This window comes from Schistocerca cancellata, chromosome 1, assembly GCF_023864275.1.
Source record: "Schistocerca cancellata isolate TAMUIC-IGC-003103 chromosome 1, iqSchCanc2.1, whole genome shotgun sequence".
NCBI classification, from domain to species: Eukaryota; Metazoa; Arthropoda; class Insecta; order Orthoptera; family Acrididae; genus Schistocerca; species Schistocerca cancellata.
In genome coordinates, this window is record NC_064626.1 from 434,573,670 (window position 1) to 434,588,759 (window position 15,090).

At 39.3% G+C, this 15,090-nt stretch overlaps 1 protein-coding gene across 6 annotated transcripts in view; it reads right to left on the minus strand.

Moving 5' to 3' along the window:
- The window catches only part of LOC126176495 (sedoheptulokinase-like), a 177,076-nt gene that overhangs the window by 73,231 nt on the left and 88,755 nt on the right, over nucleotides 1–15,090 (minus strand). The gene's annotated exons all lie outside the window — the stretch shown is intronic.

Below are 15,090 nucleotides of genomic sequence, written 5' to 3' on the forward strand. Positions count from 1 at the left end.
ACCACGGGCAATGTATGAGTGGCCAAGTAAGTGGTCCCGACAGTCGGGATACCAGTTACTTTGGAATAAGGCTGGGCATCTCGGACATATTCTGAGTCGTGGTCACCTTTGTGCTCATACGGCAAAGACTACCAAATCCACCGGTTAGTCCCTCAGCCGTTAGGGGTAAAACCCAATGGGACTCGGGGCAAGTAAGGCTAGCAACCTGCTTCCCTGGTACTTTAAATATGATGCTGGCAACAATCAGAGCAAAATGCCTCGGACCTTTGGAGGTGACGGAGTCCCACCTCTAACTGACAAACCAGGGACTCCTAAGATACGACTTGGCAAACAAATGGTAATGAGATGGGGAGCTATTAATATCAACGGGGGCTACTCTGGGAAGAAGGTAGAGTTGGCAGAGGCTGCAAGTAAGATGGGGCTGGACGTTTTAGCTGTTAGTGACATTCGGGTAAGAGGTGAGAAAGAAGAGGAAGTGGGAGAATACAAGGTCTACCTGTCAGGAGTCAAAGCAGGAATAGCACAATGGGGTGTAGGGCTTTACATCAGGAAAGAAATGGATCCCAGCGTAGTTACAATAAGGTATGTAAACGAACGACTGATGTGGATAGATTTAACAGTGTCTAGCAAGAAAATTAGGATTGTGTCAGTATATTCGCATTGTGAAGGGACAGATCAAGATCAGATGGATAGTTTTTATGAGGCACTCAGTGATGTAGTTGTTAGAGTAAAGGACAACGACAGTGTGCTGCTCATGGGTGATTTTAATGCCAGGATTGGAAATCGAACAGAAGGGTATGAAAAGGTTGTGGGTAAATTTGAAGAGGATATGGAGGCCAACAGGAACAGGAAACAACTCTTGGATTTCTGTGCCAGTATGGGCTTAGTAATCACAAACTCCATTTTTAAACATAAGAACATTCACCGGTATACTTGGGAAGGCAGGGGAACCAGATCTGTCATTGACTATATAATAACAGATCAGGAATTCAGGAAGGCTGTGAGGGACACACGTGTATTCAGGGGATTCTTTGATGACACTGATCATTATTTAATCTGCAGTGAAATTGGGATTGTGAGGCCAAAAGTGCAGGACGTCAGGTCCATATGTAGGAGGATAAGAGTGGAGAAACTTCAGGATAAGGAAATCAGGCACAAGTACATAACAGCGATCTCAGAAAGGTACCAGTTAGTTGAATGTAGTCAATTACAGTCCTTGGAAAAGGAATGGACAAGGTACAGGGACACAGTACTAGAAGTGGCTAAAGAATGTCTTGGAACAGTAGTGTGTAAAAGTAGGATGAAGCAAACAGCTTGGTGGAATGATACAGTCAAGACAGCCTGTAAAAGGAAAAAGAAGGCGTATCAAAAATGGCTACATACCAGAACCCAGGTAGACAGAGAAAGTTATGTTGAAGAAAGAAACAAAGCCAAACAGATAATTGCAGCATCCAAGAAGAAATCGTGGGAAGACTTTGGAAACAGGTTGTAGTCTATGGGTCAAGCTGCTGGAAAACCATTCTGGAGTGTAATTAGCAGTCTTCGAAAGGGAGGTAAGAAGGAAATGACAAGTATTTTGGACAGGTCAGGAAAACTGCTGGTGAATCCTGTGGAGGCCTTGGGCAGATGGAGGGAATATTTTGAAGAGTTGCTCAATGTAGGTGAAAATGTGATCAGTAATGTTTCATATTTCGAGGTAGAATGGGATAGGAATGATGATGGAAATAGGATCACATTTGAGGAAGTGGAAAAAATGGTCAATAGATTGCAGTGCAATAAAGCGCCTGGGGTGGATGATATTAAGTCGGAACTCATCAAATACAGTGGAATGTCAGGTCTTAAATGGCTACACAGGATAATTGAAATGGCCTGGGAGTCGGGACAGGTTCCATCAAACTGGACAAAAGCAGTAATCACACCAATCTTTAAACATGGAAACAGAAAAGATTGTAACAACTACAGAGGTATCTCTTTAATCAGCGTTGTGGGTAAAATCTTCTCAGGTATTGTTGAAAGGAAAGTGCGAGTATTAGTTGAGGACCAGTTGGATGAAAATCAGTGTGGGTTTAGGCCTCTTAGAGGTTGTCAGGACCAGATCTTTAGCTTACGGCAAATAATGGAGAAGTGTTATGAGTGGAACAGGGAATTGTATCTATGCTTTATAGATCTAGAAAAGGCATAGGACCGGGTTCCTAGGAGGAAGTTATTGTCTGTTCTACAAGATTATGGAATAGGAGGCAAACTTTTGCAAGCAATTAAAGGTCTTTACATGGATAGTCAGGCAGCAGTTAGAGTTGACGGTAAATTGAGTTCATGGTTCAGAGTAGTTTCAGGGGTAAGACAAGGCTGCAACCTGTCTCCACTGTTGTTCATATTATTTATGGATCATATGTTGAAAACAATAGACTGGCTGGGAGAGATTAAGATATGTGAACACAAAATAAGCAGTCTTGCATGTGCGGATGACTTAGTTGTGATGGCAGATTCGATTGAAAGTTTGCAAAGTAATATTTCAGAGCTAGATCAAAAATGTAAGGACTATGGTATGAAGATTAGCATCTCCAAAACTAAAGTAATGTCAGTGGGAAAGAAATATAAACGTATTGAGTGCCAAATAGGAGGAACAGAGTTAGAACAGGTGGACGGTTTCAAGTACTTAGGATGCATATTCTCACAGGATGGCAACATAGTGAAAGAACTGGAAGCGAGGTGTAGCAAAGCTAATGCAGTGAGCGCTCAGCTACGATCTACTCTCTTCTGCAAGAAGGAAGTCAGTACCAAGACTAAGTTATCTGTGCACCGTTCAATCTTTCGACCAACTTTGTTGTATGAGAGCGAAAGCTGGGTGGATTCAGGCTACCTTATCGACAAGGTTGAGGTTACAGATATGAAAGTAGCTAGGATGATTGCAGGTACTAGTAGATGGGAACAATGGCAGGAGGGTGTCCACAATGAGGAAATCAAAGAAAAACTGGGAATGAACTCTATAGATGTAGCAGTCAGGGCGAACAGGCTTAGATGGTGGGGTCATGTTACACGCATGGGAGAAGCAAGGTTACCCAAGAGACTCATGGATTCAGCAGTAGAGGGTAGAAGGAGTCGGGGCAGACCGAGGAGAAGGTACCTGGATTCGGTTAAGAATGATTTTGAAGTAATAGGTTTAACATCAGAAGAGGCACCAAAGTTAGCACTGAATAGGGGATCATGGAGGAACTGTATAAGGGGGGCTATGCTCCAGACTGAACCCTGAAAGGCATAATCAGTCTTAAATGATGATGATGATCATATTAAAAAGATCACATATTTACATCTGAGATGTAAAATTTGCAAAAGAACCTAATGGTAATAATTTTGGGAGAAAATATTAAATAATGAAGTGCAGGAAGCCTATTGTAAATATGTCTGAGTATGACAGAGTTACCTACAAATACATTTTTAATGACGTAAGACTTGTATTAATTATCAAAAGAATATAAATGTGATTGTGGCTGTGACAGCATGGTTCATTGTCACTCTGTATATCTCAGTCTATGACTCAGTTTTTGAGTCAGTGCTATTGTGGGATGTTATGAATTGATTGAGAAGATTTAATACAATTTTCATGAGAACTGAAACACAATCTTTAAGCCACGCATCAAGTTCCCAGGATCAAAATAATCCCCTAACTGGACTAAGTAAAATATGAAGTGATGGTGTTTGTAAATATGCCTCATTGCAAATAAATAGCAGCACCACATTATCAGTCTCATTAACAGTTATAATGTGCTCCAATTTGAGATTAATATTCCACAAAATGTATTTAGGGAAGTAGTGGGCACATTATAAAGCATACACAATGTACTTTGCTGCCCATCAGAACCGCAGTACCATGAAGGCAGCATGCAACAAATGTCAAGTAAATATAAAGTGTGCTACATACTTGGTTGTGTAAAAGATTAACATTTCAGCACAACTGCACGAGTAGTAGGAGAAATACCATCTACATGCTATCTGCATTTTATGCCATTTACATATACGGAAAGATTATACAGTTGTTTTCAAATTCAGAAATCACATCTGAATGTTGTTTGTTTGTGAGAAGATCTTTTTATTCCTCTTTTAAGTATAAGAAACATCAACCAGTACACATCAGAATTTGACAGCAGTAGGATTGTGGAACAATATGGCTACGGTTTATTGTTCTGTGATACTGCTGCTTGTATTAGTTGGGATATCACGAGTGTCATGCAACTTTGGAATTTGCGGGTTCTGGAAGACCATACTCAAGATGATGCAGCATCTCAATGACCCCATGTGACTAGTACCTGAGAGGAGAAACATATTGTTTGTTTGTTTCTGCAGGCTCGTACACAATCACATACGCAAGCTGTGACAGAGTTACAGTCACATACACTGACTCAGAAAATGAGCTTGTTTGTAGCAACACAAGTATCCACATGGATAATGCAATGCCATCTGGAGCACCACAGGCTGTCAGCAAAGGGACCACTTTTGCAATTTTCCTTAATACAGCAGCAGAAAGAGGTGTATGAACAGTGGTGCACCCAATGATACCACAGAAATGATTACATATTGTCTTTTTAGATGAGCCTCAGTCCTGCATGCTACAGACTGCATTTGTCATTATCATCTGGCCCCAGCATGGTACCATTTGGTGCACAACACAATCAAATGGTTCAAATGGCTCTGAGCACTGTGGGACTTAACATCTGAGGCCATCAGTCCCCTAGACTTAGAACTACTTAAACCTAACTAAACTAAGGACATCACACACATCCATGCCCGAGGCAGGAATCGAACCTACGACCATAGAAGCAGCATGGTTCCAGACTGAAGTGCCTAGAACCGCTCGGCCACGACGGCCAGCCACAACACAGTTAGCTCTGGTTCACACGGCCAGTAATTTGGACAGCAGATATACATTTCTGATGTCTTAAGGACAATGGCTGTGCCCTACTTTTGAGGGCTGTCTGAGATTATCTTCCAACTAGATACCATAAGACTGTATGTTTCCCACGTTGCTGTCACCTTCCTTGATACTACAGAGATCAATTGTTGCCTTGGACAATACAGTCTCCAGATCTCTCACTCACAGAGCTGAAGCAACATGACTGATGAACTCATATCTGTCATTCAAGCTCAGTTTGACTCAATGCCTAGTCAGGCTGGAGCCAGTGTTGCTGACAGACTTGGTAACCCTACACACCTACAAAATTTAATTATGTATTATTGTTACTGGAATGTAAAGGTTGTCAGGACCAGATCTTTAGCTTACGGCAAATAATGGAAAAGTGTTATGAGTGGAACAGGGAATTGTATCTATGCTTTATAGATCTAGAAAAGGCATAGGACCGGGTTCCTAGGAGGAAGTTATTGTCTGTTCTACAAGATTATGGAATAGGAGGCAAACTTTTGCAAGCAATTAAAGTTCTTTACATGGATAGTCAGGCAGCAGTTAGAGTTGACGGTAAGTTGAGTTCATGGTTCAGAGTAGTTTCAGGGGTAAGACAAGGCTGCAACCTGTCTCCACTGTTGTTCTTATTATTTATGGATCATATGTTGAAAACAATAGACTGGCTGGGTGAGATTAAGATATGTGAACACAAAATAAGCAGTCTTGCATATGCGGATGACATACTTGTGATGGCAGATTCGATTGAAAGTTTGCAAAGTAATATTTCAGAGCTAGATCAGAAATGTAAGGACTATGGTATGAAGATTAGCATCTCCAAAACTAAAGTAATGTCAGTGGGAAAGAAATATAAATGGATTGAGTGCCAAATAGGAGGAACAAAGTTAGAACAGGTGGACAGTTTCAAGTACTTAGGATGCATATTCTCACAGGATGGCAACATAGTGAAAGAACTGGAAGCGAGGTGTAGCAAAACTAATGCAGTGAGCGCTCAGCTATGATCTACTCTCTTCTGCAAGAAGGAAGTCAGTACCAAGACTAAGTTATCTGTGCACCGTTCAATCTTTCGACCAACTTTGTTGTATGGGAGCGAAAGCTGGGTGGATTCAGGTTACCTTATCAACAAGGTTGAGGTTACAGATATGAAAGTAGCTAGGATGATTGCAGGTACTAGTAGATGGGAACAATGGCAAGAGGGTGTCCACAATGAGGAAATCAAAGAAAAACTGGGAATGAACTCTATAGATGTAGCAGTCAGGGCAAACAGGCTTAGATGGTGGGGTCATGTTACACGCATGGGAGAAGTAAGGTTACCCAAGAGACTCATGGATTCAGCAGTAGAGGGCAGGAGGAGTCGGGCAGACCGAGGAGAAGGTACCTGGATTCGGTTAAGAATGATTTTGAAGTAATAGGTTTAACATCAGAAGAGGCACCAATGTTAGCACTGAATAGGGGATCATGGAGGAATTGTATAAGGGGGGCTATGCTCCAGACTGAATGCTGAAAGGCATAATCAGTCTTAAATGATGATGATGATGATGATGATGATGATGATGAATGTATATGTAGAATTTTTACAAAATGTTGCTTGCTACTTTCTTGGTGTTGCAATTTTTAAAGACCAGCAGAGTAACTGAAACACTCGAATCATAAAAAAATTTGTTTTCTGTCTTCTGTGAGAAACAGTTTTTTTTCTTAAATGTTACTACCTTCTGTACACACTTTTTAAAAGAGTTAAAGTTCTAAAAATTTCAATCTTTCCTTCAAGTACAGGGAGAGAGATAACACACACACACACACACACACACACACACACACACACACACACACTCTTTAATGAAATTGTTGTATGTCTCATACCATATAAGCAGTCCGTTATTTGAGAGAAAAGTCATTGTTTCACAGGATTCACTGTCAAATTGTCATTTACTGAGTCAGTTTATACCTACTGGTTTATTTCCTAGTGACTACTCACAAACACAGTTAATACGTACAACTGCAATAAAATTGTTGTCATTTTAAGTAACATAAAATTATAGCAGTGTCATCATCATAATCAGTTTTCTGTTGTATTGGCAGGTCCTTTGCCTCTCGATTTTCTGTGATCCATTGCTTCCTTCTTAAGGCTGCTGTACGTTGTACTGTCCATCATGTCATCCAGTATCTGAAATCTCTTCCTTCCTCGCTTCCTTTTCCCTTGTGCATAACCTTCTAAAACTGTTTTTATCAGTCTGTCATTCTTTCTTAATATATGCCCAACCCAATTTCTTTTTCTTCTTTTTATTACATCTAGTAACTGTCTTTTCTCTCCCACTCTTCTCAGTACCTCTTCATTTTTTACTCTGCCCATCCAACTCATTCTTTCCATCCTCCACCATGTCTACATCTCAAAAGCCTCTAGCCTTTTTCTGTCTTTCTTCCTCAAAGTCCATGTTTCAGTGCCATTCGGAAGAACACTCCATACAAAACATTTTATGGGTCTTTTCCTCAGTTCTCTGTCCAGATTGCTGCAGAAAATTCTCCTTTTCTTATAAAATGCCTTCTGCCATTGCTATCCTTGTTTTTGTTTCTGTGCTGCACTTCCAGTTGGTGTCTATCCAGCTTCCAAGATACTTAAAATTTTGCACCTGTTCTAATATTTCTCCATTAAGTATAATTTTTATTTCTTTATTTCCTCCTAGTGCCAATACTTCTGTTTTCTTTGTGTTCATTTTCATTGCATAATTTTTTTCCGTTATCTTCAATGGAGTCCACTAAATCCTGTAATTCTTTTTCCCCTGTGGCTAGAAGGACCATGTCATCAGCAAACCTCAAACACCCTAGTCTTCTTCCTCCAATTTCTATTCCTTTGTCATCTAATGAGCATTGGTCAATCATATTTTCCAAGTAGCGATTGAAAACGGTAGGTGATAAATAGCATCCTTGTCTTACTCCTTTGCCTAGTTCGATCCAGTTTGTACTTTCTCCTCACACTTGAAATGAGGCTTTTTGATTCAGATATAATGAGTTTACAAGTCTTCTGGTTTTCCAGCCCACTCTCTTTTCCCTCATTATAGTCACCAGCTTTTCCCAAGCCATACTGTAAAATGGCTTTTCTACACCAATGAAGCACATATAGAGGTCTCTTCTTTTTCCAATAAATCTTTCTCCCAAGATTCGTAGGAGCCCTATTGCATCTCTGGTGCCCATATTCTGTCTAAAGTCAAACTGCTCCTCACCAGGATTCTCCTCCATTACTTTTTCAAGTCTCTTATTAATTATTCTTAACATCACTTTGGCTGCATGTGAAATGACGCTGATTGTCCTGTGCTCACTGCATTTCTTGGTTCCTTGTTTTTTCAGTAATGCAATCATTACTGTTGTCAGAAAGTCCTCAGGCCATTCACCACTGTCATATAATTTATTAGATAACCTCAATATTTTTCTTATTCCATCTTGGTTCAAGCATTTTAATACAGGGGCTGTTTATAAATGAATATTGGGGTTTTAATGCTTTATAATATTTATTACATTAAACTTACAGTTATAAATGATATTTCAAATGAAAGGGCAACTCAAACAGTTTTAACAAGAACCTTATAAATGTTCAATGTGAGCACCATTTGTCACACAGCACATGTCAAGCCTATAGCCAAGTACTTGATAGGCCACAAGGGGCCCAGTGACAGGGCTTGCTTTGCATGGCCTCCACGTTCACCCGACCTAACACCATGCGATTTTTTCTTTGGGGCTTCATCAAGGATTGTGTGTATATGCCTCTGCTACCAGCAGAGCTTCCTGAATTAAGAAACTGGATTGAAGCAGCTGTTGCTACTGAAGACACACTTATGAACGTTTGGGAAGAACTCGGCTATAGACTTGATGTGTGCCATGTGACAAAAGGTGCTCACATTGAACATTTATAAGGTACTTGGTAAAACTGTTTGAGTTGCTCTTTCATTTGACATATCATTTTAGCTGTAAGTTTAATATAATAAATATTACAAAGCATTAAAACCCCGATAATCATTTATGAACACCCTGTATTTCTCCTGGTACTTTATCTGTACCTGCTGCTTTGCCATTTTTCATTGCGGCAATGGCAAACTTTACTTCTTCCGTTATGATGGTTGGCCCTTTCTTGTCATCACTTACACTGTTGAGTGATTCAAGTTCCAGAGTTTCTGGTTTACGATCTGTGTCATAACTCTTTTAGATATTCTTCCCATCTCTGGAGGACATCATCATGATCTTTGTACACTACCTCTTCATCTATACTCAAAATTTCCATAGTAGCACTTCCTGCTCTGTTTTGATCCCATGTCATAGTCTTTACCCTGTTGTAAAGTAAGTTGTATCTTCTCTTCCTGTCCAGTTCTTCAACTGCATCACATTCCTCTTTTAGCTATTTTTTCCTAGCCTGCTCTGTTTCTCTTCACAGTTCATTATTTAATCTTTGGTACATCTTTCTTGCATCTTCAGTGTTCTTGTTTTTAAATTTTCTTCTCTTCTCCATCTTGCAAATCATTTCTTGCATAACCCATGGTTTTTTTTGGTTTGTTTTTTGTTTTGTTTTTTCCCCCTTTTCCCTTTTACATATCTTATATTTCGCTGTTGTGTTTTAATGATTCCTTCTTTCAGCATATTCCAGTACTCATCGACATTATCAGGTGGTTCTTTGTCTTGTAATGTGTTTAGAAATTCAAGTGACAGCATTTCTGTAATTTGTTATTTGTTGGATCTTATCTTCTCTAGATTCCACTTCTTCACAATGGTCACCTTCTTCAGTTTTTTCATTCTTATTTCTATTTCTGCCGTAAGTAAGTTGTGGTTGGTATTAATATCTACACCTGGTAATGTGTGAGCCTTCTTGATACCATTCCTGTATCTTTCTTCTATCAGTATAAAATCAATTTGGTTTCTGTATTTATGCCCTGGTGATTTCTAAGTGCAGAGCCTCTTGTTGTGGTTATTGAAACATGTATTTACCACTACCAGCTGCCTTTCCCTGCAGAAGTCAATTACCCATTCACCTCCATCATTTCTCTTTCAAAGACCATGACTGCCTACTATGTTTCCCTCTTTCCCTTTTCCCACAATGGCATTCCAGTCTCCCATTACTATTTTGCAGCATTTTTTATTTTCATCCATTATTCTCTTTATTACATTGTATGTTTCTCTACAATTTGGTCATCATGTTCTGAAGTTGGCACATACACCTGGACAATCAATAAATCTTTTTGTGCCCCTTTCAGCCTTACACCAATAACCCGGTCATTTGCATAGTCCACATATTCCACACATTTAGCCAATTCCTTTGTCATAATCATTCCTACTCCATTCATTCCTTATATTTCTCCTCCTGAGTGGTACAATACATATTCATCTGACTGTAACTCTTACACATCCATTCCATCTTACCTCAACAACTCCTAAGAGGTCCACCAGTGTACCATGATTAATGCACTATAGTTTAAAAGTGCGCAGAATTGAAAAATATTGAAACAATTCTTGTTATGTTCATGATATTAACCTTAACAGAGGTTGTGATTTCAAGTTTATTTCAGTTTGTCAGTACAACTAGGTGTTCACTATCCAAACAACTATAACTGTGCATTTGAGACACTCAGGCAATTGCATAAAATATGAACTCTGGTGTACCAGGAGTAAATGACATTTATTAATTTATAAAAACAGAAAATACACTTGGTGATACTTGGTACTAGTTGGCACTAGAGGAGAATTTCACGAGACTGTTTATAACTGGCAAGAAATCATCACTCTATGTAGCACTTGTGGAACACAACACAGCACACAGAGAACAAACCAAAACCACCACCTTAGTGGCTGGAGTTCCCACTCTTTGACAGCTCACACGAACACAGCAGCTGATGGTAACTGGTGATATTGTTCCCTACAACTTCACACCTTGTGATTCTACAAAGACTAAAATATTTCAAAATGAACACACTACAGTTTTATTAAAATGAGCAGTACAATTACCTATTGTTTGTGTATGGTATTTCTGTACCTACGCAGTGTAAACTGGATGTCACTGTAGAATGTAGTGAATGTGTAATTAATGATAGCCATTCTTACCTCTTTTTCAAACCTAGTTGAATAATTATGTGTTACTTTCTTCCTGCGGTAAAATAGGTAACTAAAAGGAGTCCTATACGTACTCAACCTTTCATGTTGAAGACTCCACTATCACCTGGACAATAGTCAGTGTTGACAGAAATGCAGGCCATTTGGTGATGGATGCCTTCTTCCCCCCACCCTACTCCCACCACCACCACCACCACCACCACCCCCACCACCACCACCACCACCATTCCTTCAGTCTTCTGATAGGCTCAATGTGGCCCTCCGCAAATCCCTGTCATAAGTCAGTCTCCTCATCTCAGTGTAGCACTTGAACCTTATGTCCTCAATTGTTTGTTGGATGTATTTCAATCTCTGTTTGTCTCTCCTGTTTTTATGCTTGGCAACTGGAATAAAATAATAACTGAATCCTTTTACCAACCTCCCAACTCAGGTGATACAGTTGTGAAAGGATAAAAGAAAACTTGAGTCTAATTTCAAACACGTACCTAACTCATAGAATTATAGTTGATGTTGACTTTGATTTACCGTTGATATGTTGGCGAAAATACATGTTTAAATTCTTGGTCAAAATACACATTTAAATCTGGAGGTACACATAAAACATCATTCAAAATTGTCCTAAATGCATTCTCTGAAAATTATTTTCAGCACTTAGTTTATGAGCCCACCCACATAGTAAACAGTTGTGGAAACACACTTGACCTCTTAGCAACAAATAAACCATAGCTAATAATGAGCATCAAAATGGATACAGGGATTAGTGAACACCAGGTTGTCACAGAGAGACTGAGTACCGTAACTTCCAAATCCTCCAAAACTAAATGAAAAATACATCTATTCCAAAAAACAGATAAAAATTTGCTTGACAGCTTCCTGGTGGAGAATCCCCACTCCTCCCAAATTGACAATATAAGTGTAGACCAGATGTGGCTTGAATTCAAAGAAATAGTACTGATAGCAATTGAGAGATTTATAAAAATTAAACTAATGAACAATGGCATCGATTCCACATAGTACACAAAACAGATCAAAATACTGTTGCAGAAACAATTAAAAAAGCATGCCAAATTTAAATGAATGCAAGATTCCCAGGATTGGTGATCTTTTACAGAAGCTCAAAATTTAGCACAGACGTCAATGCGAGATGCTTATAATAGTTTCCACAATGAAACCTGTGTGATGACAATGGAAATACCATCTGTGACAGTGCTGGTAAGGAAGAGTACTAAATGCAGCCTTTCAAAATTCTTTCATCAAAGAATGTGGAGTAAATATCCCACAATTCAAATTAAGAACAGCTGCCACCATGAGTAACTGAGAACTAGATATCCTTGGAAGATTGAAGCAATTTAAATCACTTAATAAAAGCAAGTCTTCCAATCCAGACTGTATACTAATTAGGTTTCTTTCAGAGTATGCTGATGCAATAGCTCCATACTTACCAATTGAATACAATTGCTTGCTCGACAAAAGATCCACACCTGAAGACTGGACAGTTACACAGGTCGCAACAATATTCAATTATGCTCCCATATCATTAATGTTGATATGCAGCAGGATTTTGAAACATATACTGTGTTCGAACATTATGAATTGCCTTGAAGAGAAATGTCTATTGGCACACAAGTCAACATCAACTTAGAAAACGTCATTCTTGTGAAAGACAATAGCTCTTTACTCACACCAAGTGCAGAATGCTATTGACAAGGGATTTCAAATTGATTGCATATTTTTAGATTTCCAGAAGGCTTTAGGCACCATACCTCACAAGCGGCTTGTAATCAAATTGTCTGTTTACAGAATATTACCTCAGTTATGCAACTGCATTCTTGATTTCCTTTCAGAGAGGTCACAGTGCACAGTAATTAATGGAAAGTCATCAAGTAAAACAGAACTGATTTCTGGCATTCCCCAAGACAGTCTTATAGGCCCTTTGCTGTTCCTTATCTATATAAATGATTTGGGAGACAATCTGAGTAGCAGTCTAAGGTTTTTTCCAGATGAAGCTATAATTTATTGCCTAGTAAAGTCATCAGAAGATCAAAACAAATTGCAAAAGACTTGGAAAAGATATCTGTATGGTGCAAAAATTGACAGATGACTTTAAATAATGAAAATTGTGAAGTCATCCATATGAGTGCTAAAAGGAATCCATTAAACTTCAGTTACACGATAAATCAATCAAATCTAACAAGAGTAAATTCAACTAAATACCTAAGAATTACACTTATGAAGAACTTAAAATGGAAAGAACACACAAAACATGTTGTGGGAAGGTGAACCACAGACTGCACTTTATTGGCAGAACACTTAGAAGATGCAACAGATACATTAAAGAGACTGCCTACACTACTCTTTGTCTGTTCTCTTTTGGAATACTGCTGCATGGGTGGGATCCTTACCAGATAGGATTAAAGGAGTGCACTGAGAAAGTTCAAAGAAGCCAAGTCCAAGATGGCCGCCGAGTAAGTGACGCCAGAAGCCATTTCCAGAAAGTTAAGTGATTTAGACAGGAATATAATCTAATTTAACGCCGACAACAAATTAAATACATGCATTAGTGTATCATTTAGTCTTGCCGTTAAAGGTTTGACTCTTCTTTGCGTATTTTCTAAGAAAACACGAAAAGATCGTAACTTCGCGAAGTCGCGCTTAGGCTTAAATTTTGTAAACGTGTTTGTTTCTTGTTTCACGGTAATTTAACTAATTTCTCGGTAACAAATAAGTAAAATACCGTAAATAGCGTATAACTTCATTGTTTTAATACTGATTTCAGAAAAACAGCGTAACTTTATATCAGAAACTTGCTTATATACATTTGTTTATAGGCCTAATTCTCGTACCGTTTTTGGAGAATCAAAGTTAAATTATCTCGTTTAACTGTCCTTTTTTCATTCCATCGAGTGAAATATAAAATAAATAGCGTATACCTTCATTGATCTCAGGAAAACAGCGGAATTTTAAATCAGAAACTTGCTTATATACATTTGTGAATAGGCTTAATTCTTGTAACGTCTTTTTTGATTTTCAGTAATTTAATTGATTTATTCTAGCTAAAGCATTATTTTTGCCATGAGTGAGAAGTGCCTGACTTGCCGTAGAATTGTTAGTTTCGGGATTTGGTGTGATGGATGCAGTAGTTTTTTTTCACTGGGGGGACTGCAGTGGTGTGGGTGTCGGGAAAGTGGATCAGGCTCATCAGTGGTTATGTAGGATTTGCAGCAGAGATAGGAAGATAGTGGAACAGGAGGGGAAAATTGCTGCCCTTCAGGCTGAGCTAGATCAGGCTAGGGAAGATCTGGACAGGTTAAGGAGGGAGAAGGGCAAAGAGAGGTGGGAAGTGGCAACAGGTAGCAGAAGGAACAGGCCTAGAACTAAGTCTGACAGTTTTGTGATGAATGTCAATAATAAGTTTGACCTGTTGCTTCAGTTAGAAACTGATGAGCCTCAAGCAGAGGTAGGTGTAGACAGGACACAACAAACTTTCAATAGGAAATTGAAAAAGAATGTAGGAAAGGCATCGAAAAGGAAGAAAGTTTTGTTGTTAGGCAGTTCTCATGCCAGAGGTGTAGGCCAACTTCTGCAGGAGGAATTAGGACCAGAATACCAGGTCACAAATTTTTTCAAACCAAGTGCTAGTCTGGATCAGGTGACAGAGGATTTAGGTTCACTCTGTAAAGGATTTACCAGGGAAGACACCGTGGTTATTGTGGGAGGGGCAGGGAACAGCATCGACAGAGATCCTGGGTACAGCATAGAGTGTGACCTGGTAAAGATTGCGTCAGCATCGAGACACACCAATGTTGAATTTGTATCTGTCCTGAGACGCCATGACCGGCCTCATTTGAACTCTTCTGTTGGGAGAGTTAATTTGGAGTTGGAACGGCTGCTTGGGTCGGGTACGGGGGCTCATATTGGTGTGGTTCCTGTTGATTCTATCAGTAGGTGGGACTATACCAGGCACGGCCTACATCTCAACAGGAAAGGGAAGGGGAAACTGGCTGGGGTAATAGCAGGAAATTTAAGGGGGGGAGGCACTGCCATGAATGGTAAAATACCAGTGGTTACAGGTGTTGGAGCAGCACCTTTTT